The sequence below is a fragment of the Numida meleagris genome, chromosome 4 (assembly GCF_002078875.1).
Source record: "Numida meleagris isolate 19003 breed g44 Domestic line chromosome 4, NumMel1.0, whole genome shotgun sequence".
NCBI lineage: Eukaryota > Metazoa > Chordata > Aves > Galliformes > Numididae > Numida > Numida meleagris.
This window is the reverse complement of record NC_034412.1, coordinates 46,176,948-46,199,780: the sequence shown is the minus strand read 5'-3', so window position 1 is coordinate 46,199,780 and position 22,833 is coordinate 46,176,948. Positions and strand designations below refer to the sequence as shown.

Sequence of the window (22,833 nt, the reverse complement as noted above, 5' to 3'; positions counted from 1 at the left end):
GTGTAGACATACAATACTGATCCTTAAAACTGTATGTCTTGTAGATGCTGTTTCTGATTTTTTTCAGCTGTTTCCCATGCAGTTCCCAAATGGATGCTGCCATATCTTACTTTCTCTAGAAAGCAGAGGATTTGAGTTTTTCTTAATTTATTCACCTCTGATCCAAATGATTTTTTTCATAAAAACAAAAAAAATATTTTTCAGTCAAAGCTTTGTCTGTGCTATGTTTAGTATATAATGAGCTTCATTTTAGCTACACACAGCAGCTGAGACGTGGAGAGAACCCTTCAAGCAGCCATGCTTTTAGTGCCTTGGAAGCGAAGCGATTGATATCAAAGCAGATCCTTGGTAAAGAGAAGCTTAATGACCAACACTGAAGGTCCTATTTCTGTTAAGTTCTTAAGTTTACATGCTAGTTGAAATTAATGAAAACATTTCAAAATACAGGGTAAAGCAACTCAGGCTGTTTATAGAGGATTTGAGAGGTGCTTGTATCAAGATTTCCCACCCCTGCACCCCCCTCCCCCCATTTTCTTCAACCTCACTTATTCCCTCTTGAAAGTCAAAGAAAATAAATATTGCTTCATCTTAAAGATAGGGATGTAGTAGTAATCTGCATTCAGAGAGTTGAACTTCTGCTCACCAGTACCGATGCAAATACGTGATTGAATTGTGACAGCCTAATAAGCTTACAGCATTTGGGCCACTAACAAGTGATGTGGATACACTTGAGAGATTTCTACTGCACAAATACATATGGTCAGGTATGTCTGCTCACTGACAAATTTTGCCCAACCCACTTCTTGTTATGCTGTGAAACCAATGGTGTTTGATTTGGTTCTCGTATTTTGCTTTGGGCAAATCACTGCTGTTCCTTGTCTGTTTACCCAAGTAAAACAGTACTGCTATTTACTTCCTTTGATCTGTTGATCACTTTTACTAGGGTGTTTTCTTTAAAAGTTCCAAACTTAGTCTAGAATGGGATGCATCAGTGCTAGTAATGTAGCCACCTTCTCCCACTTTTCTTCTGGGGAGTATAGAAGGTTCCCAGAATTGCCTTCTGACAAAACTACTGCATTCAGCCCTGCAGCTCCCAAAGCCTTGCAGGGGGCAGGAAAGACTTTCAGCACTAGCTGTAGCACATAGGGACTTCAGCTTGAAGAATCCAGTATTCTAGGAACTTGCAGGATGTTGGTATCACAGGGAATACTAGTAATTACTTGCAGACTAATTGTGGCTTTTGGGACCATTATAGCCAACAGAACAAAGTGCTGCTACTGAATAATGAGTCAAGGCAAGTTAAATAGTAGTCTGTCAGCTGGGTTTGAAAAAGATGGTCAGATTCCAAATTGGGATCACATTATCTAAAATGGCCCCTGGGAAATTTATTTTATCAAGCAACTGCTGTTATTTTGTGCTTTTGTGGGGATCCCATTCAATGAATGGGCATGCAAGTGTATGTAAAATATGCTTATTCTAAATTTAATATTAATGCATTCTATTTGAGAGTGATGTAATGTATTTGTTACCACTAAAAATTAGAAAATAATTTCACTGCTAGAAAAGACTAAAATTGGTTTCTCATTTTAATGTTCTTCATTAGTCCCTTAATCTGTGACTCTCAGATGAATTGTGTTTTATTTTAAGAACTGGAGCATGGACTTCTGATTAACCTTGGGACTGACTTGGTTTTGTCTGCGTTTTGTCACTGATTTAAAATCACAGAATTGCAGGGGTTGGAGTGGATCTCACGAGATTGAGTCCAACTCCCCTGCTAAAACAGGTACCCTACAATAGGTCTCACAGGCAGGAGTCTGGACTGGTCTTGAATATCTCCATAGGAGACTCCACAACCCCTAGCTTGTGCTAGTGCTCCATCACTCTTGCTGTAAAGGTGTTCTCCTGCATGTTTACAGAACTTCCCATGTTCAAGTTTTAGGCCATTACTCCTTAACCTATTTCCACACACCTCTGAGAAGAGCCTGGCCTCATCCTTTTGTTTCCCAGCTCCCTTTAAATATTTATAAACATTTATCAGGCCTCTTCCTCAGTCTTTGCCGCAGGCTGCACAGACCTAGGTTACTCAGCCCTCCCACATACAAGAGATGCTCCAGACCCTTAATCATCTTTGTGGCCTTCCGCTGGACTCGTTCTAGGAGATCCCTGTCTTTTTTGAACTGGGGAGCACAGAACTGAAGACAGTAGCCTAAATGTGGTCTCACCAGGGCAGAGCAGAGGGGGAGGATCACCTCCCTCCATCTGCTGGCCACACTCTTTCTAGTGCACCCTATGTACAGTCTGTGATTTCATTGTTGTAGCCTTCTGTGATCCTACTTGAATGATAACAAGCAGGTAGTAGTCTTTTTGTTTTATCAGATGTGGTAGAGTCATCTTAAGATCTCTGACCCATGCTCCTGGAAGACAGCAAACCTCTCTGAAGAAGTTATCTGGATGTTATCCAGTTATCATTAATAGTTACTGTGGTTTATCCAGTCAAGTTCCTCAGGAGGTCTGTGTTCCTACCCTGTGAGAAGTGCTTTGTACTTCTGAAATGAAATGCTGCTAAAATAGGCATTACATTTTAGTGTTTGCTAGTTAAGCTTACTCAGTTTCATGAGTGAACCTATGAAACAAAGCAGGAACATTCAAGACTAATTCTAGGGTCTGTAACACCTTTTTAAAGGTCAGGAGTCTTTTCCTTTGAGATAAACCCAACATAAAGTACTCGTGTGGTATGCTTGTGTATTGTAAACTTATTTGAGGAAGAGTATAGTTAAAAAATAATAATCATTGGTTTAATCTTAGCCTCAGACTCTGCAAAACTGAATTTTGGTGTACATTGTTTTTATTGCTGTAGCTCAAGAAAGTCCAGTAATAAAGCAATTGTGTATGCGCTTTACCTGTGAAATTATTTGTAATGGGCTTTGTCTTAAATTGAAAGCCAGAACAAGTAAGGTATTGTTTACTTTTTAAACCTTTGCTTTCTGTGTTGATCAGCCTGTGTGGGCGGTGGAGCAGTGGGGTGTCCGTGCAAACTAGCTCACCAGGAGCGAGCTGCAGCTCACAGCACTGCGCTCAAATTGTGGCTTGCTGTTCTGAGGCTGTGGTTCAACAGCAGGCTGAATCTAGCTTTAGGGCTCTCGCTTCTAATCAAGAATGTTGCTCCTACATGATGGCAAGCACTGATCCAGTACAAACATATTCTGCTAACTCAACAGTTTTCTGGGAATTTTGACAAGTTAACGTTATTGTCAGACTTTATGACAGATTGACTATTATCTGTTCTTCTATAGCTGTCATGTAACCCATGTAGAGCATAAAGCTATCACAGAGACTATACTGTGTGCACCGTCTAATTTGAGGAAAAAATATAGTTGCGTTCTCATGTCTGATACAAATAAAACTTGTATTGCTATGCACAGATCCAGTCTTAAAGTTATGAACTAGAGCTTGAAGATATTGACTGTTGTCTCCTGATATGGTGTAGGCAGGATGAACATCTTGACAAAAGTCTTCAGTGCAACACTTACATATGTACATGGGATAAGCGTGTGGGGGTAAAGTCTCATTCTTAAAAACTTGAATGGGAAAGAATGACTTTGCATCTTGCAGTCTTTATAATTCATAATATTTCATGCTGTGCTCTTGTGTTTACTACATCTCATTTTATGTAAATAGCGTACATGGGTAGTTCTACAGAAGAGGTAAAACTGTCTTTCCAGTTTAATAAGTACATACTAGAATCCAAATATACTCATTGCTGTCCATATAAACTGCAGGTTATTTCTCTGTATTTCTCTAAAAATGTCGGGTTCCCTATGTTACTAATGAAGCACTGGGGGAAAAACATTTTTGCATTGCAATAGACTTGTTCTTCTATCAATGCAGTACAACAGTACTTGGCAAATACTCTGGAAATCATCGAAATAGAAAATGCTAACCTGGTAGAGATAAATTATGCTTGATTTCAAACAATATGATGTTTTCCTTCTGTCTTCCATTTGTTAATGTTGTCTGCAACATTGGCACAGCAGGTGTAATACAGTGTTATTGGGTAGACTTTTTTTTTCCTACCTGAAATGATACTAAAGCGTATAACGTGTTGCGCTGGGGCTTTTTTTAAAATATGAAGACTGAGTCAAGCATGAGCAGCCTAGGTTTTAAGTTGTGATGAGATTTCACCATCCAACATAAGTTACTGAATGGTAGTAAGTTTTGCTTGTAAAATTTGTGCATGAAGAAGCCAATAGCCATGACTGAACTGATATGCAAAGTCTGTAAAGGATGATACGTCAAAGTAATGTTATGTGACAGGAAGCTCGTAGATGTGGCGTTCTCTAAAAATGTTCTGTGGAGAGGTCTGTTAAAATAAAGATACATAACTTTTCTTGAGTACAACAAAGGTGCATGGATCTTGGAGATGACTGAGATCTTTAGTTTCCTCTCTTTTTTTTCTCTTCAATAATTCCACAATGCACTCTCTTCATGGCAAAAAGTTGCCCCAAGATGAAATCTGGTCTATGATGTAATTTTTCTGCCTTTCCACTACACTTCCATTCCTCTCTAGGATAACTGTGGTCTATTTTAAATTTATTCTTTTCCTTTCCATAGTTGCTTCATTCTAATTTGGGGGCCAGGGACATAAGGTCAGCAAATGGGGAAATGAAATGTTAGGACAGCTGAGTGGCCAGTGAAATTATATGGACTGATTACTGCAGCTTTCTAGCAGTCATTTCCATTGTCTCAGTGCTTCCGTCATCAGTTTTCCTAGGCTGAAAATAGGAACAGAGCATTTAAAAACTGTGAAGTGGTATGCAAACATAAAACTTACAGGCACACAAGATGTGTGCAAGATGAGACGCTTCCATATCCTTACCTTGTTTGGAAAGCCATTGCTGTTATCTTTTGTGTTTCAGCACTGGTAAGCATGCAAATCATAAAATTAGGGAGTTAGGTTTTTCTCACCCACGTTACTTTTGTTTTTACTTATAATCATATGGATTATCTAATTAACAGCTTTTGCTTTACAAGTTTTTACCAAAACCCGTTGGTAGGCATAGCGCATAGCAACATACTGGCAGGGGAAGAGTCTCACGTGACAGGGAGAACTGTCTTCAGTTAGGTTGGAAAAATAATCAATGTATGTTCCATATGTATGTAAGAGAAATTGCTGTACTTTGTTAGAGAGGCAAAAGACTAGTACATACAACAAGAATGTTCAGTAAAACTGGCACAGTTAGTGTTTCATGACCAAGTGTGGGAGCTTCCAAAAGTTGTCATGTCCATCTTATGAAATATGAAATAAACATGGAATAAAGAGGAAAGAAATCTCAATGGAGCAGCTGACATTATCATTTACAAACTATGAATAAAACAACTATTTATTTAAAGGTATTTTACGCCTTGACTTGTGCTTTTGGAACTCCTTCTAAAGCCAGAGAAGGTACAGATGAACATATTCATGATAATTTAGGATTTGACTGTACCTTTCAAATAATCTTCAGAATTTTTCAGAGTGGTTTATGTTCTTGTTTAGATGCATGAGAGAATATATTATTAAACAACAGCAACAAAAAATGCTTCCAGTGAATGTAAGATAATTCATTCATAAATACATGTATTTATTTAAGGAAAAATATCTCAATCTAAGGCAGTTTTAGACAGAAGTAACTGGAAAAACAGCTGGCATGACTTTGGAAATACTAGTTAGGAGGGTAATTTGACTATCTCAAATTGCCCAGAGATGCTGTGGATGCCCCATCCCTGGAGGCATTCAAGACCAGGTTGGATGGGCCCTGGGCAGCCTGCCCTAGTACTTGATGTAGTGGCTGGCAGCTCTGCCTCTGGCAGGGGACTTGGAACCTGATGATTCTTGAGGTTCCTTCCAACCCAAGCCATTCTGTGATCTCTTAGTTATCGTATTACTACAGCAAATAAACGCATACATGTTAATACATCTTCTGCTTAAACTCTGAAAGGGAAAAAAATGGATGGAGGAGAGGGGGCTAAGAGAAATGTAGCAAAGCAGCATGTGTCAAAGAATACTTTTTCTACATAGTATTTTAGCATCTTTGGAGCCTGGAACTGTGTGCAGCATTCAAGGTGAGGCTACCACAAGGCTGAATGTAAGGTGAGAATCACTTCTTTTATTGCTTACAGTGTGTCTTGTATGTAATAAGCTTCTGATGGCAGTGATACAGGAGATATTGATAGGAATGTTAATTTTTTTTTCTTGCTGTGATACGTTGTTTTACTGTGATGCTTCATTGTTGAAAAACAGAAGTTGCAAGTATTCAAATTCTAGCACAATCAAGCTAGCTTGGACTTTTTCTCTCCTACTTTTTACTGTTTTACTACTAATTTTGTTTGGAAAGCTGTTTTTTTTTCTATAAAGCCTTCTTGAATAGGTACTGAATGTTCTATGACGCTTCTGTACTGCAACGATATTTTTCCTGATGCCCTGCCTTCTACTGTTTGTGTGTTGTGTTTAGATAATTTCTCTCTCAGAGTATGAAGATGCTACGTTGCAGTGTTTTTCTGTGTTCAGTCTCAGGTTTTGTAATCACATTGTATACACGGGTTCTTTGATCTCTCCAGGTAATCACTGCGTGTATTATTGCTCAATTTGCCCATATTGGTCAGTGTGTATGTGCGTATCATCAAGATCCTCTCTAGGGAAGTGGCTTGGAATTCTTTGTATTGAAATATATATTTTATACTCTATGTATGTTGCTCCAAAAGTAATGCCTCCTTTTATTTCTATGGAAACTATGGCAAAGAGCACAATAATGCTATTTGACAGAGCACATTCTTAGTTAAAACACTAGTTTTCAGCATAGTCACCACCATTTGTTGTTCATTTTTGCCAGCGATGAACAAGAGACGGCCATCCGTACTGTGGTGTGTCTTTCATGTTGCTGTCACCACTGCTGAAATGCACCATCACTCACTGTGCTCATGTCCACTATTCAGTCTCCAGAAACATTCAGCAAATACCAATGAACGTGAGTGGGTGCCATATTTTCTGCATAAATGAATTCAGTCAAACACCTTTGCTTTGAATGCACTTCCATGTCAGATTCCATTTTGTCAGAATGCCCCTCTGCTGCCATCAGTTAGTTGCACAGCAGTGAAATGTAATGGTATTTGTGCAGGAAGGTTCAGCCTCTACTGCCATACCATTGGTATCTGTCTTGACTTTTGGGTCAATGTTTTAAAAAAAAATAAAATAAAAATAGGAGACATTACTTTTGGAGCACCCCTTGTAGTTTAAAAAAATAAATCGTCTTTGTTGTAAGGATGCAGGGTGATGTAAACATTGTCCAGAAGTTACACATCAAACGATTTTGAAGTATAAGTATGATACATAGTGATGATGCAAAACTGTTAAGAGGAGAAATAATTTAAGACTGAGTAGAAAAGGGGGTAAATACTTTTTCACAGTAACTACTATTATGAAAATTGAAGGGTATGAAAGTATCTGCTACAGGTGGTAGAATCTCTAAGGGACTTCCTGAACTTATTGTTTTTCCTCATTTTCTTCCAAGTATTCAGTTTAACAGTATGTTTAAACATATATCCTTGTCTACTTAAAATGCAACTGTCTTATTATGTACTACACTATTTTTTTTCCCACTTTATTCCACTTCTCATATGGGAATACTTCAAGATAACTAAAAGTATTAGTATTCCCGAACTATTTTTTTCCTCAGAAAAATTTCTGCAATTTAGTTTTTATACAACTGTGTATAATAAATCTCATGTTGGCCTGAGTAAGATTAGGGCAAAATGTATTACAGTATATAGATGAATAAACTATATCTGTACGGCTTCAAATGTTTTCATCAGGTATAGAGGTAGAGTAGCTTTTATTCAGTTCTATTAATTTCCTGAAATAGTTACATTTTAGCCCTAGCTTTGTTAGAAATAGTACTGATTTGTGTTCGGAATATTCAGATAGCCTAGCAAAATTTCTTTTTGTAATGGCAAACAAGACTGAAGCTTGTATTAAAGCATGCTGTCTGTTTGTTTACTGGAGATTCATCAGGCCAGCTACAGATGCTAGTTCTGCAAGATCTTCCCTAGAGTGGAGTTTTAATTAAAACAACTCTTTTTACCCCAGCTGTCAATGCAACCAGTATAAAAGGCAGAAAGCTTGTTTTTAGGAAAGAGCTTGAATGCTTAGCTTGTCCTAAAGTCTATAACCACAAAATAAAATGAAACATTGAATTTCCTACTTCTCAGAATTCTTTTTTCCCTAGCCAGTTTGCAGTAACTTTCCCTGGTTGAAGAAGTCATTTTAGCAGATTTTTAAAGCTTACTTTCTTCATACGTTTTCAGAGTTCACAATGCATGCTCAATTCTACTGGAAAATGTACTGCAGGAGGAATTTGGAGATTGGTTTAATATAATCCTTGCTTTGCAAATAGCTGGAGCTGTACAGTGCCATTTACAATGTCGTTTTTTTCCCCCATCACTTTTCATATAGGGTAATATCTCAAAGTTTCACGTATTTACTGAATCAAACCTTCCTTCCTTTAAGCTGGAAGATAGTTAAATATCAACGTTAAAATGCTGTACAAAAAAAAAAAAATGGAAGATAGCTTGCAAAAAAAAGAAACTTGTTTTTTTAACAAGAACTAGCAGTTCCTGTTTATGAAATTCTGGTCTTCATGCCCACTACTGCTATTGCTTGGTAAAAAGAAGCGAAGGAAAAAAATTCTGGGGGAGAGAGAGAGTACATACTTGGTCTCTAGGAAAGAATGACTTCTACACCTGATCTGAACAAAACCTAGCTAACTCAAATATCTAAAATCCTTTAATCCCCAAATCCCACCTGAACTACCTCTCCTGCTGCTGCTAGCCTTCTGCTTGCATAGCTGCAGTAGGAGTTAAGTACAAGAAGTGAACTTGTCCTCAACAATATTTACTACAAAAATAGATTACTATAATTCTACTAAATATCTGTATTCTGTCATCTTCAACTCCTTTTAAGGGGTTACTCATCCTTCAAAAATGTGTTTCTAGTTACTTCACCATTATTTAATGGTCATTTCAGAACTTGATATGGACTTTAAGTAGTCTTTCTATCACTATTGTTCATGGAATATGGGTCTATCAAATGATTTTTTTCTTCCCTTTTTTAGTGAGGTTGATTTGAAAGATCTTCCTCTCAAATGTTTCATTCTCATATACCTGTCTTGTTGTTTTACTGTCTGTATCTGTAGCTTCTTTGTAACTGTTATTCCATGGCAGCCTACGTGCCTGCCTTCAATATTGATATTCATAAATTCTGTGGGTAGATAGGGGTTGAGTAAATTTCCTTGCACCCACTCACCCCAGAAAGCTTGGCATAATTCCTAGAATGAGAATGTAGAAGATGTAATGCACCCTAAATTACTGCCCAGTGCATATTTCTTCAGGTTTTGAATACCAAAGATAGTTTAATTTCTCATTAACAACATTTTAAACTGACTGATGAATGATTGTTATAAAGAAAGTCAGAGCTGATACAATCACAGCCTTTATGTGGCTATAGTATTCTTAGTATATCATGTTTAAATATTGCTAGAGATTTATGCTTAGTAAGATCTGGTTGAAAGATTTTCGGTAGTTCAAGCAAAGTAGTTTAGTGATACCAACAGTGAGTTTACAATACCTTTTAGTGGATGATAATGATAATATTTATGCATTTATACAGTCAGTCATCATATAGCAAGATACAAAAACCTGAGTGTTACATAAATGAAGTTGTAAAATCTTGGAATATAGAAGTTCTAATAATTTCATTACTAAGATGACTTTTAAATTTCTTTTTCACACTTTTGTTACAATGCAACTAATCTGAGTAATACAGGAGCAATTTTAATATGTTTGATTTATGTCCTTAGTTTTGCTTTCTGGGCATATTTTGTTGGTTGGCTTTATGGGATTGTTCTATATACTTTGATATGCTAGTATTTTTTCATCTAACACATTTTCCTAATGGAATTTTTCTTGGTTTCTGCGTATCATAGCATCAATTACCTTACTTGATAAACTTTACTACTTTCTGTCATAAGAAAATATGAATAATTTGCTCATCGTTTAGAGAACCTAATAATAACTATTTATGAAGACATAAACCGAGGCTCCTGAATATGGAGATAGAAGGCTATGTCTGTGGATGTCTCTACGTTTGCATTTCAGACCAGATGACGCATGCTTCTCATCTGACCTCACAGTTCGTGTCACCCAGGAATCAGCTGCAGTCTTTTTAAACAGAGCTGAGCCAGCAGATGCCTTCTGGGCATCAGAAAATCCCTGCAGCCTCTTTCGGATGTTCACCAAGCTCAGCTGGCCTGGTAACCTGTGAGGGCAGTGTGAATGAGGTCTCCTCAGCACCCGCTGTGAATGCATTCTTCTGGAGTCACCCTATGCTTAGAGAGACAATGAGGGGTTTTCTCTCCCTCAGAGATTTCCTAGGAAGGCTGCTTTCTCGGTTAGAATTAGAGGTCTTGGATCTCTCTTAGTGAACTTGCATATATGGGGTATATAGTGTTGTTTTTTATTTTCCTGAGGAGTCTGGCTTTGAATATATGTATGAACATATAGCCGTGCACCTTCTTGAAATGTCCTTGCAGTGTCTTACTGTACTGCTGTCATTAAACACTTCCAGGAAGCTGGGGGAAGAAAGCTCATTTCCTTGAGCAGATCCCTTGATGACTGAGCTTTAGGCTGGGTATGGAGCAGGATTGGTTTGAAGGAAGGAATGGCAATGTTGGCCAGGAACACAGATGGTTGTGTGGGATTCATCAGTAGCTGGATCAGGTGGCACAAATCTGTTCTCTGAACTTGGTTACCATTTCATTGGCTGGTTAATGCAAAATTCAGGAAGAAGCCCTTGTGAAAGGGAATGGATCACAAGTATTATTTTTTTTCAATCCTTTCTTAAATAGAAAATATTTGTTTTACTTTACAGTTATTCAGCTTTGATGGGAAAACCATGATCAACAAGGACTTCTGTTGTTACATTTAACCAGGAATGATTAGGATTAGAGAGAGATTTGCATCACAGCAGTGACAGGCAAGCGCACCAGCACTGACTGCTGTATGAAAAGGAGTTATCAGAGCCAGTAACTATCGGAAGGAGGTAGCATCAACTGAATTTTCTTTAGGGGTTGTTATAAAGCAAATTAATAGCAACTGAATTCTGAAGAGTGCAGTTTCTGTTGAACGAGCGTGGCTCAGTGGACCTGTAATCCAGTTTCTGCAAGACTGTATAGGTGCGTATGAACAAGGGACTGTGGCAAACCTCTCTCAGGTTTGCCTCTATGCTTAGACTGACTCCAAGTACCTGGAAATTCAAAATATAAAATATTGCAAAGCAAAGCTCCCTGTTGCAGTTGCCTTTGCTCTGGGCTCTTTGGCTGTTGGATCCTTCGCTGAGCCGTTCCCAAGCTGCCCCTACAGTTCATGTGCTGGTGAGGAAACATCCCCAAACTTCCCCTTTGCAGATGCTGAGCATGTCTCCCCACTTGTTGTTGTAGCTCTTACTGTTGCTGCAGCCTGCTGGAAGCAGACTATCCTGGTGCCTGGCAGGGTAGGTGCACCTAGGGGAAGGTGGCTGAAGAAGTCAAACAAGGCTTTGGCCCCTACTCTGTTACCATATCTGTCCTGACAAGTATTTCCTTTTTTTTTTTTTTTGAAATAACTCTCTAAGATGTTATGGTAGCATCCTGGTTAGTGTTTAATGTGGCCACAGGTTTCTTCTAGCATTATTCTGGGTACTCCTAGGCAGTTCTGGGTTCTCCCTTCATGTGCTGTTTACGCTCATATCCCAGCCATGCTAACTGCTGTTATCTAGATCAGGAGGGCACATCTATGACAAGGAACCACGTGCTTTTTTGTGTTTCATATGCTCAGGATGAAGACTTGGTGATTTAATTACCCACGTACCAGGGAGCAGACAGAACTGTGAGCAGAGCAATAAAAGTAGGTGAGAAAGAGAGAAGAACAAGACCTTTGTCTCAGCAGTGGCGAGAGTTTTAGATAGCTTTTTTTTTTTAACCATGCTATGCCCTTGGGCACAAGTCATCTGTGTCTTGCAACTTTATATATAACTATCTACATTTACAGAGTCTAGCTTTTCTTGCAACTTAATTAAATAAATGCAACTGCTCTTTTTTTTTCCTTAGAGCTATTTGGTTATTTTGAAGTATTTTTATATGGAAGTTATTTAATATAGAAGAGAGGAAGATTCCTCTCACCTTGCAAGGGACCGCTGAATAAACTCCTTCCTTTTAGTTTTCCAGTAGTCTCTCAGCCCATTCATCTTTGCACAGAAAACCCTACATTCTTTTGTCAAACAAACAGAAGACGAAACTGTGCATAACATCTATTTACTTGAAATGGAAGCACATAACGAGTCTTAATATTGCTGTAGCAGTAAGCTTTTGAGGGTCTGTCCAGTGAACCTTACTGAGTGATATTGGTTCATGGAAGGGATACAGTTAGTGCAAGGAAAAGTTCTGGGGAATAGAATAAAATTAAATGGGAAATCTGATTAATGTTTTCAAATAGCTAAAAAGAGCTGGGAGGCAAAAGGCTGAGGCCAGGCTCTCCTTGGTGTTGTGTAGTGATAGGACAAGGAACAATGGCCTAAAACTTGAATGTAGAAATTTCCATACAAATATGCAGGTGAACTTCTTTATGGTAAGGGTGATTGAGCGCTGGAACAGGTTGCCTAGGGAGGTTGTGGAGTCTCCTTCTATGGAGATATTCAAGACCGATCTGGACTCCTACCTGTGTGACCTATTGTAGGGAACCTGCTTCAGCAGAGGAGTTGAACTCATCCAAAACCAAATAAAACATTTGTCTTAAAATTGTTTGTTGAATCTCTTTCATGTTACACACAAAAAAGGGAAACTTCAAGGAGCAGGTAACTCAAGGAGTAGCATGGTGTCTGGATTTAATCAAAAGCAAACCCTCCAAAGATTCAGATTCATCTTGAAGTCCATTTTTGAGAAGGACAAAACTATTTTGCTTCTGTTGCTTAGTACAGGAAGAGCACTATCATTAATTTGCCCTTTAAATCATTGCAATGTGGTAAGCTCATTTTTAAATCACTCTGAGTGTTGTGGTAGGCTGTCCCTGGAAACATGATTACTGCGTTTCTTAAGGCTGTGGTCCTAATGGTACCACATTCTAGGTTTTCTCCCCCTTGTTCAAATGTAATATGATGTTGCAATTAAAGCACCCTTTCTTCAAATGCATCACAGTACTCCATTAGCTATGCAAAGGCAGTGAAAATAAGGGTAGTCTGTGTTCCATAAGAGGAGGATTAAAAGTAATCCTTAGCTAAATAGACTTAAAAGTAGGTTTGGTGCCATATCGTGTATCCATTGGTCTCCATCCTTCTTTTCAACTTGCCAAATATTTGGAAAACAGGAAAATTAAGTTCTACATAGCATTTATGGTTAAGTAGTAGAAAGCTTATCACAGCGTTCAAAGAAATTGTCATCCCTTACCCTTCTGTATGTGTGTAGCATATATATATATATTTTGTAGAACTTCAAAGGAAAATGGATTGTTTAAAGTTTTTGTGGTATTCAGGCAAATTTGTCTAATTGCAAAGCAACTCATTGCACCACAGTCCTTTAAAAGAATTCTTAATGACTGTTTTTTAATAGTAATCCTTTACTTTCCTCCCAACAGCTAAATATGTTTTGAAATGGGCTGGGTTTTTTTGTCTTAATTTTTTTCAGAAATGGGTGAAGGCAGGTAGTAACATATCAAACATCAGGATGAAAGATTAAAGATTGGTGAAGTTATAATCACCTGCAGACAGGAGGTAGGGGTGGAACGCTCGGATCTGCCTACTTTTGATGTGGGTGATGCACACAAAAAATGGAATGGCATGAGTCTTCTAGCAGTTGTATGCATACACATAAATATAATGAAAAAGTAATTGAAGGGATGAACTGAAAAGTGCATAAACAGTACTTATTATCTAAATCTAGATAGGTACAACCAAATACTTCACTATCAGTTGGTAGCATTTAAAATTGTTGTAATGTCTTTATTAAGTAAAAAATATTTATTTGAATGTATTTGTATAGTTAAACCTAGATATGACAATGAAACATTTAAGCAGAAAATGCTAATGATTATTTCTGGCTGATGGTAGCTAATGTGGCTTCTAAATGTTCTAATTCTTTTTTTTGGTTTACATGCCTAATTATATTAGTTCTTATATGTTTTCATCTATCTCACTTTAAGCTTTTGTATTTTTTTTATTTTATAATCTCACAGAGTTCACAAAAACATCAGTTTTGCAGAAGATTTAGAGGACATACTTTATTACTGTGTTGTGTTATTGATTTATATAAAACGTAGTTGAAATGTTTGACTGTTAAACTGATTGGAGTGGTGATTTTTTTTGTTTTTATTCCTTTTGTTCTGTGAAATGAGTAACAATAGAAAAAATCCAGAAAGCGTCTATTCAGCCTTCCCTAGCCAGTTTAAGTGACTCTCTACATTTACAGATCCTGATAAGCTTCATTAAGACATTTTTTGGTGCCAGTGCCCCCGTTTTACTTCAGTGACTCTATCTACTTTTTCAAAATGCATGGAGTTTTTCCACTTCTGTGGTATTTCTGGTCATTTGTTGAAGACAAATGGAGTCACATTGCCCCCAGCAGGGAAAGTGCAGAACATAATTCCATGGTGTTCATATTGAAATGCAAGCATAGTGCTAGATTCAAGGAATGTGAGTTCGCAGAGTAATTTTGGGGACCAAAAATAAATGTAACACGTAAACAATCAATCTTCGTTTACCATGTTTTAATAAACAATCTTATATTTTCCTTATCTGTTTGAAACTTATGGCTTATTTCAGTGTGTAAAGTAGTCATTTGCATAACTAGGCATAGAAAATGTAACTGATTCTTGCTTTCTAAAACCTATTTTTAGTATTGGATGAATGTATTCTGCTTTGTTTTTGTTTGCTTTTCCTAAGGCCTAGTTTGGTAATGCTTCCACAGTATAAACAAAATTTCTTTTTGAAGTGTCTAGAATCTTTTTAATAGTATACAAAAGAAGATGTAATGAATAATTTTAAGAAGAAACATTTTTAATTTAGAAGTCCTTAGGAAAAGACTGCGGAGATGACTTTCATTTTAGTTACCTTTTTTGATTTTCATTACTGCTGAATATACTCAGTGTTGTGTGTATGGCTTTGACTTCTTTATTCACTGCATTCTGTAGCCAAATTGATTTTATCCCATACTAGAATTCTATTCAGAATCAGAGTGCTATGAATAAAGAGCTTCTTAAAAAAACAAGTAAAACATTGCGTGATTTTTCTTCCATGCTGAGAAACGCTATTTTTCAGTATCATTTTCTTTCTTGAAGATTTTCTCTCAGACAGAAAAATATACACCTAGAGGAGTTACCTGACGTATAACTTGATAAAATGGGATAGAATTTATGGAGGTTGGATCTTAAACAGGTAGCTGCCAAATATCAGAAACTGGCACTTGAAATTGCAAGATTTGTTATAGCTTGTGTACCTTGTTTGCACTTTGCTATATTTAAGATACGTGATATCAGAGAAGGTATTTAAGATGAACCATGTCCTCCTACTGATGTTAGATTAGCTACATCTGTGAGACCAACTTTGCTTGGATAACACCCTAGATCTAAAAGCTAGATAGTTGTACTGGAAGCATGCTGTACTCTGCTGCATTTTGATGCCAGACACAGGTTGATTTCTTTATCCTATTTGTTTATGTTAAATGAGGGGAATAGCTTAGTCGCTTCTGAGAATACAGCAAAGGAAAACTGCTGCTTGTGCATGTTTAAAAAAATTTGATGACGCTTTCTTTGAAATTGTCTCTAGTCACTGTGATTTAGTAGGTACTTAAAACTTAGCACTGCACTGGGATTTGTGCCAGGTTGTGTGTCATGCCATTTTGTTGCTGTAAGCCTTGGGAAAGAAAATTGTATTTTGAACATGTTCTGTAGACACATTTCTGGGGCAGCAGTGAGACTAACAAGCTTTTTGTGACTGAAAATACACGTAAATCGTACTGCTGAGAAGTCTGTGTGTGCACTCTTCCACCAGTCAGTTAAGAATGTTTCATTTTATCATGGTGTGGGTCAACCAGGCTTTGTGCAATCCTGAAACACCCGTATTACCCCCCAAAAATGTGAATGCAAATTCTCTCCATTTAGGTTTAATTACAATGCTTTTTTATGCTGGGCATATTCAAGAAACAGATGGAATATCTTGAGAGAGCTCTTTCAAGGTCTCAGTGGCTTTTTTTAACTTTTGTCAAATCAAGAGTTTGGATTGTTTGATGCCAGAGTTAGGAGAAAATAGGATTGGAAAAGGGTGAAATAGGAACAGCCCGTCTTGGTGGTAATCCAGGCAAAGGATTCTTTGCAAAAGTTAGAATACATTGATTGCCCAGTTGTACTGGACTAAGCATGGGGAAATAAGGGAATTGGGTAGTTTTCAAGTCATTACTTACTGACCAAAGTTTAGCCCACAGGGGCAATAGAGTGACAAGGCTGCATTATATTGTCTCCAATGGCATCAGTGTAAAGTTTATGGAATGTTTATTGCTTTAGAAAAGTGAGATAAATACAGGAAACAAAATGACTTATTTTCCCCTTGTATCTGGTACTTTCAAATATGTAACTACCTGAATTTATGTTTGTTAGTGCTGCTTTGAACTTACCTTTTACAAAGTGTTAATGCACGTTACACAGAGAAAATTGTCTCACAGAAAGAGAAGATTGCATCTATCTACTTAAATATCCACATGGGATGTTACATGCATATTTTCGTCATGTTTATCCTCTGTGTGTGGTTTTTAGTTCTTGAACTCAATCTGTTGAGCACCCATCTTCCATATGATTTAAGTGAGCTCACTTGCTGATATAAGACACTGATTTCTGTAAGTTTATCATAAGCCACAAAAGGATAAATTATTCAGACCATATACCATTTCAGACCAATTCTTAATTCTGAATCTGTTTTTAGGAACAGAAAATGTGTATGTAAGTACATACACATCAAATACTTTTTGGGGGGGAATGGGGGAAAGAGGGGATCACTGCAAATACTTGAAAATATTTAAAATATGTTGGGCAAAACTTGAGAAAAATTCAGTATCCATTTACGAAACGTCAGTATAAAAAGCACACTAATTGCAGTGTTGTAAACTGAAAACAAGCGGGTAAACTCTGTCATCGCATTTTTGAGATGGTAAAATCTAGCAGAGTGTAATTGTCTGAAGTGTGTTTATTCTAAATTAGGAGAGGGTACGGTTGATTTCAGTCTCAGCAACTGCTATAAGTATGATCACAAAAATGCAAATAGTTCCTATTTGATCTTGCAAAGGCTGCTGTCTGAACTTCGTACGGAACTGATGCTCAAGAGAATTTTACAAAATATTGAATTAGACAAATAGGAGAGGTCAGACTTGAGCGTGCGGTTTTAACATCTTTTATTGAAGTCCAACACCTGATGAACTTCATTATTTTTTAAAAATATTTCTTTCAGCGCTACTTTTGTAGTGGCACTCAAACATATTTCTTTTCTAGAAATAAAATGTCCTGGAGAAAAAAGAGGTAACGCAACTTTACTAAACATACATGAATTCTCAAAATGTATGCAGAACCTGGCAGTCTCCAAGAGCTATCAGGTCCTACAATTCACCTTTAGTAAAACCTTTTTTCCTGAATATTTTAAGAAATTACTATTTTTAGAGAATAATTGTAAAAGAAAAATTACATTAAACTTTAATCACACATTATCTACAAATCAAAGCATTCCTAAACCCTGTTAGTTGTACAGAAAACATAACATTCATGCTTTTAATACTACTGAAAAGACTGATGTCTGTACAAGGCAATCTCACGTTTCTTCTAGATTTCTTCATTTCATTACATTCATTTGCACCTACTCTTTGCAATTTCTTGCATATTTAGAATGTTAAAAATAAAATAAATCTCCCAAACCTATGAAAATTTTAGAGATGCTCCCTATTTTTATATACATTTTAAAAAAGAAACAAAATGCAGAGTTGACACCAAAACAGTTTGGTAGTAGACAGTTGGATTTGTGTACTGATGGATTTATATACTGATAATTAATTAGTTTTGTTCTTGTCACGTTGGTGCTTGTCACGTACAATTCTGAGGCTTCTTACCAAAATGGTAGTCGTGGCTGGATCTTGCAGAGAATTCCTGAAGCATAACACTTCAGTGACATGTGTACATCTTCTTGAGGAATAAGGGTGTGCACTGTAAAAAGCAGACTTCATGGTTTGCTTTTGGTTGAATGTTGTGCAGTGTAACATAAAAGCACTTATATAAAATTAAATAGAATCTTGACTTTCCTTACCAAATTATGCTGTAGTTATCTTCGCTTATACTGACCCTCAGCATTACTGAAATTGCTTCATTACCTCTCTGTATGTAAGTAGATTTGGCTGTTTAAATGTATTCAGGATATGGTTTCCCCTGTAGAGTTAAACAAGAACTTTTTAAAAATTAATGCTGAAGTATTAGTCTAGGGAACTTTAATATATAAACTCACTCTACCTAGAGAAATTTAGAAAGGAAATGAGAGGGCAAAATGCTGGAGCATATATTATTTACTGGAAATCACCTGTATAACTGAAAAGAGAAAGTAAGTTCATAAGTGCCCCATCCAGTCCATTCCCCCAGGCAGAAGCAACTATTGAAAAGCACTACAATTTTCTCAGTTTTTTTTTTCCCCAATTAATTTCTTTACGTTTAAAAGGAATTGTGGACTCTTAATGCTACATTCAGAATATTTCTGTCTGTCTCAGTCCCTAGGGGCTCCATTTAATTGGGAAGGATTTTAAAGTTTGACAGATGTCATAACAATATGCACAGTTAAAATTTAGTACTCTGACTAGTTTATTTGGTTAGGATAAAAGGATAATATATTGCTACCCTCGAGAAAGACCAATTTTATATATCTAATGAACATCAGCATATAATGTTAGCCTTTCACCATAGACTTTAAAAATATGGATTGAATGTAAACAGTGGTATAATAGTAATAACTATATAATTGCATGTCCAAGTTTAACTCTGTGTAGTCATACATGTTCTCCAGCTTCGTTTTCTTTCTTTCATTTCTACCTTTCTTCATCCCTGTAATAGTTCCTTGATAGTTTTTGTTTTGCCAACCTTTTCTAGTTACATAAAATATGTACTTGAAAGCTTTTTTTTTCCAATAAGATGAAATTTTACTGGAACTAAGTGGAAACAGCAGTTCCCTTGTAATTAGAAAACAGAAGCATAACTGATTTACTTAACTTAGCTATTAAACCATGATCTCAGTCAATTCTCATTTCTGTTTCGCTCAGGACAATGAAAATACCATGTAGACAAGCTGTATTTATCAGTCCCCTACAGCTAAAGGAAAACACCTTAGAATGCACAGAGCTCGTGGCAGTAGCAGGGGGTTGGATGGGAGAAAAAATAAAGGACGTATCAAATTAAGCAATGGAAAGAAGTCAGTTATATTAACATAGTATAGTGTTATTCTACAATAGACATGTTGCCTCACAAGGATACTCTGGAACTTAGAGTTCTCATCTTTATCTATATATAAAGGGAAGAGATGCAGAGGCAGAGGTAGTTGAATGAATGTGTAGTAAGTAGTGGCTTAGATAACATGTTCACGGCCATGTTTCCCTTTCTTACCTTGGGAGAACTTATCTTGCATATTTAAGTAAGTTCTGGCAATGGCAAACATTAGAGCTGGCTCTTCCAGCAGAGCAGGTTTTGTTTTGTTTTAAATGGCCTGTTTTTTTCTGCATGTAAGCAAGTCAAAATCTTTCTTTTCTGAACTTTTAGTTGAACTTTTAGATGAACTTTTTAACTTTAGAAAAGCAATTTGATTTATTTGTTTGCTTTGCTACTTTTCTGAATTTCTGTTTAAGGATAGCTCTAAATCCATGCTATATTATACAAGATCTTTTCTTTAATGTTCATACATTTTGCATGCTATTTTAAATAGCTGTTTTAAATCACTCACGCAGAATATCAGTAAAAATACATAAAGATTTGTTAGCTTCTTTTCCACAAGCTGTATTTCACAGCAGTGGTGATTTGCCTGATTAAGAGATTAGTCTCTGAGAAGAGCATATTTGAATGAGAATGAACTCCAAATGCTCAGTGGTACCAAGTAGATTATTTTCCACAGGATGGAGGTGGTTCTAATTATTTGCACTTACTTTGATTGCTATATTGTGTTTTAGTTTCAGATTACCGTATTATTACCATAAAATGTGTTGCTGTGGTGTCAAAAATAGATTTTGTATTTCATGGAGAAGAGCAGAGATGTGGTTGACATGGAGAGGTATTATGGGGATTTTAAAGGATTGTATGAGTTATATTCTGGTTCTCAAAATGAAAGAGTTTACAGATTTGACGACAGTTTATCCATCGTGAATTACAGATCATCTTGCAAAATGCTGTGAAATTTAAAACAAAATTTCAGCAATTTTCTTAATGCAGAAAACTTTCTGTGCTCTCATCATTTTGTCAGTCTCTAGAGCCTCTCTTACACTGTCAGTTGTCTGTTTTGGTGCTGCCAACGAGAAAACAAGTAGCTATGTCAGCACAGCCCCGTGCCTGTGATGATTGTGAGTAGGGTGTGGCTTCAGAGGTAATATGGGAGGAGAATGCAGAGCAGAATAGCTTGGGAAATGCAGCGTTAATCGGATCGCATCATGCACTGCTGCCTACATAAGATCCTTGCTAAGTCATTCCGGAATGCAGTCTCTGTGAAGTGGTTGCAAATCACTATGAGGTGTGACTGAAGGAACTGGGGCTGTTTAGTCTGGGGAAGAGGAGGCTGAGGGAAGACCTCATTGCTCTCTTCAAATACCTGAAAGATGATTGCAGCGAGAGCGAGGTTGGTCTCTTCTCACTGGTGACAGGTGACAGGACAAGGGGAAATGGCCTCAAATTGCGCCGGAGGAGGTTTAGGTTGGATATCAGGAAAAACTTAATTTCAGAAAGGGTTGTTAAGCACTGGAACAGGCTCCCCAGGGAGGTGGTTGAGTCACCTTCCCTGAATGTGTTTAAAAACCGTTTGGATATGGTGCTCGGGGGCGTGATTTAGTGGTGGGTTGTTAGAGTAGTATGGTTAGGTTGCAGTTGGGCTTGATGATCTTGAAGGTCTTTTCCAACTTGAGCAATTCTGTGATTCTGTGAAGTGCGCTTTCCTACCTGACATTACTATACCTAGTGGTGAGAAGTAGGGTCCAAGTGCATTGTGCCAAACTCAAAATGCTTGGATCCAGCCAGCAGGCCTGCAGGGCTTTCTGCAGGAGCAGGGAAGCTTTACAAGCTACATGTGTTGCTGAGGTCAGGCAGTAGGTCCCACACGACCCGGAACACCCGGCTTACTGAGCAGCATTGTACAGAGCAGGTCTATGCAAATATGGCTCTGGATTGTTCAGGTATTTGTCTGTCTGTCCTTCCTTTGTCCTTGACATCTCATCTTGTTCTCAGAGTGTACCGTACTGTGGCTGACAGGTGAAAGTATTATTCTTTGATTTGATCAGTATTCCTCATGAAAGAGGCTTTACAAGAGAATATACTGAGATTTAATGGCTAATATAATTAGCCAATATAATTTTATGTGCGTAAAATCTTAAGAAAAATGGCAGTTTGCAAGCTTAATAGGGTATGTGGCAAGTTGGTGAATAATAAATAAAACACAGTAATAAAACCTAATTAATTTCAGATGTGCAAATGCATTGGAGGAGTTGATCTGGCAAATAATGTTATTGTCTTATTCTTTAAAAAAAAAAAAGAGAGAGTTTAATATCAGAATTGCCCAGGTAAGTGTAACTACTTATTTCTGATCAATTTATAGAAAAATCGTGTGCATATTGGTACTATAAGGAAATGTTTATATACCTGAACATCCAATGTTTTTCAAAGAGTTTCAAATCTGAAAATAACCAGACATCTTTGAATTGTCTGTGGATGAATACTTCTAGTTCTAATCCTCGTTTCCTTGAAATTAATTCTTAAATTAAAAGAGCATTGTCTAGACCTTCGTATTCATTAAGGCACAGTGTTAAACACTCGAGATCAGACTCCTTTCCTTCATACAGTAAACGTGCTCTGTTTGAACTTCAGCTGTTTCGATTTGCTCGATGGAGCACAGACGCATCATAAGTAGAGCACACTAAGCACTTGTCCCATTTATTACTGCAGCTGGCTTTACAGTTGCCTTTCCTTTGGGGAATTCTTTGAAATATTCTAAATATTTATTCAAAGAACAGTCTCATTTGTGTCACTGCTTACTATGTACGCTTCTATAACCGTAATAAAAGTTTTCTATTCTTTTGTACAATTTAGTTTGAACATTACTTTATGGAGCACACAGGGGGAGGGAGGAACACACCACACCTTTTAGAAATACATGAATCTTTGAAATATTAATTTGTTGAAAGCTTATTGGTGTATATTTTCAGCATATTAACAAAAGAAATGCATATCTATGTTTTGTGATCTGTAGTACCTGACAAATTTTTTTAAGGTTCTGCAATTGTAAAGTCTTTTATTACCTTTAAGCAGAAGTCTTTGATTCATTCTAATAATGAAAATGCCAGTTAAATGAGGCAAATTGGTTGCAGATATTAAGCCACTCACTATTATTGCTGGTAATTAGTTAGTCCTAGCAATGTTTTTCCTTAATGTTCTTCTCAAATACTGTATCGCAGCTTCTGACTTGATGAACCCCAAGCCATGAAAATATGAGGCAAGCAGTACACATTTAGTGTT

At 37.0% G+C, this 22,833-nt stretch overlaps 2 long non-coding RNA genes across 3 annotated transcripts in view; one reads left to right on the top strand and one right to left on the bottom strand.

Moving 5' to 3' along the window:
- The window catches only part of LOC110399062, a 29,719-nt gene extending 17,578 nt beyond the window's left edge, over window positions 1-12,141 (top strand). Inside the window, exons 3-4 of the long non-coding RNA XR_002438861.1 lie at window positions 6,059-6,130; window positions 10,189-12,141. This is a non-coding gene — a long non-coding RNA (uncharacterized LOC110399062). The remainder of the gene's footprint in view (window positions 1-6,058; window positions 6,131-10,188) is intronic.
- On the bottom strand, window positions 17,485-20,798 carry LOC110399061. 2 transcript variants are annotated; one of them, XR_002438860.1, is made up of 4 exons: window positions 20,598-20,798; window positions 18,395-18,513; window positions 18,201-18,294; window positions 17,485-17,604 (listed from the first exon to the last, which is right to left on the bottom strand). It is a non-coding gene; the product is annotated as an uncharacterized LOC110399061 (long non-coding RNA). The 2 variants fall into 2 exon arrangements; XR_002438859.1 differs by lacking the exon at window positions 17,485-17,604 and having other exon boundaries at window positions 18,045-18,294.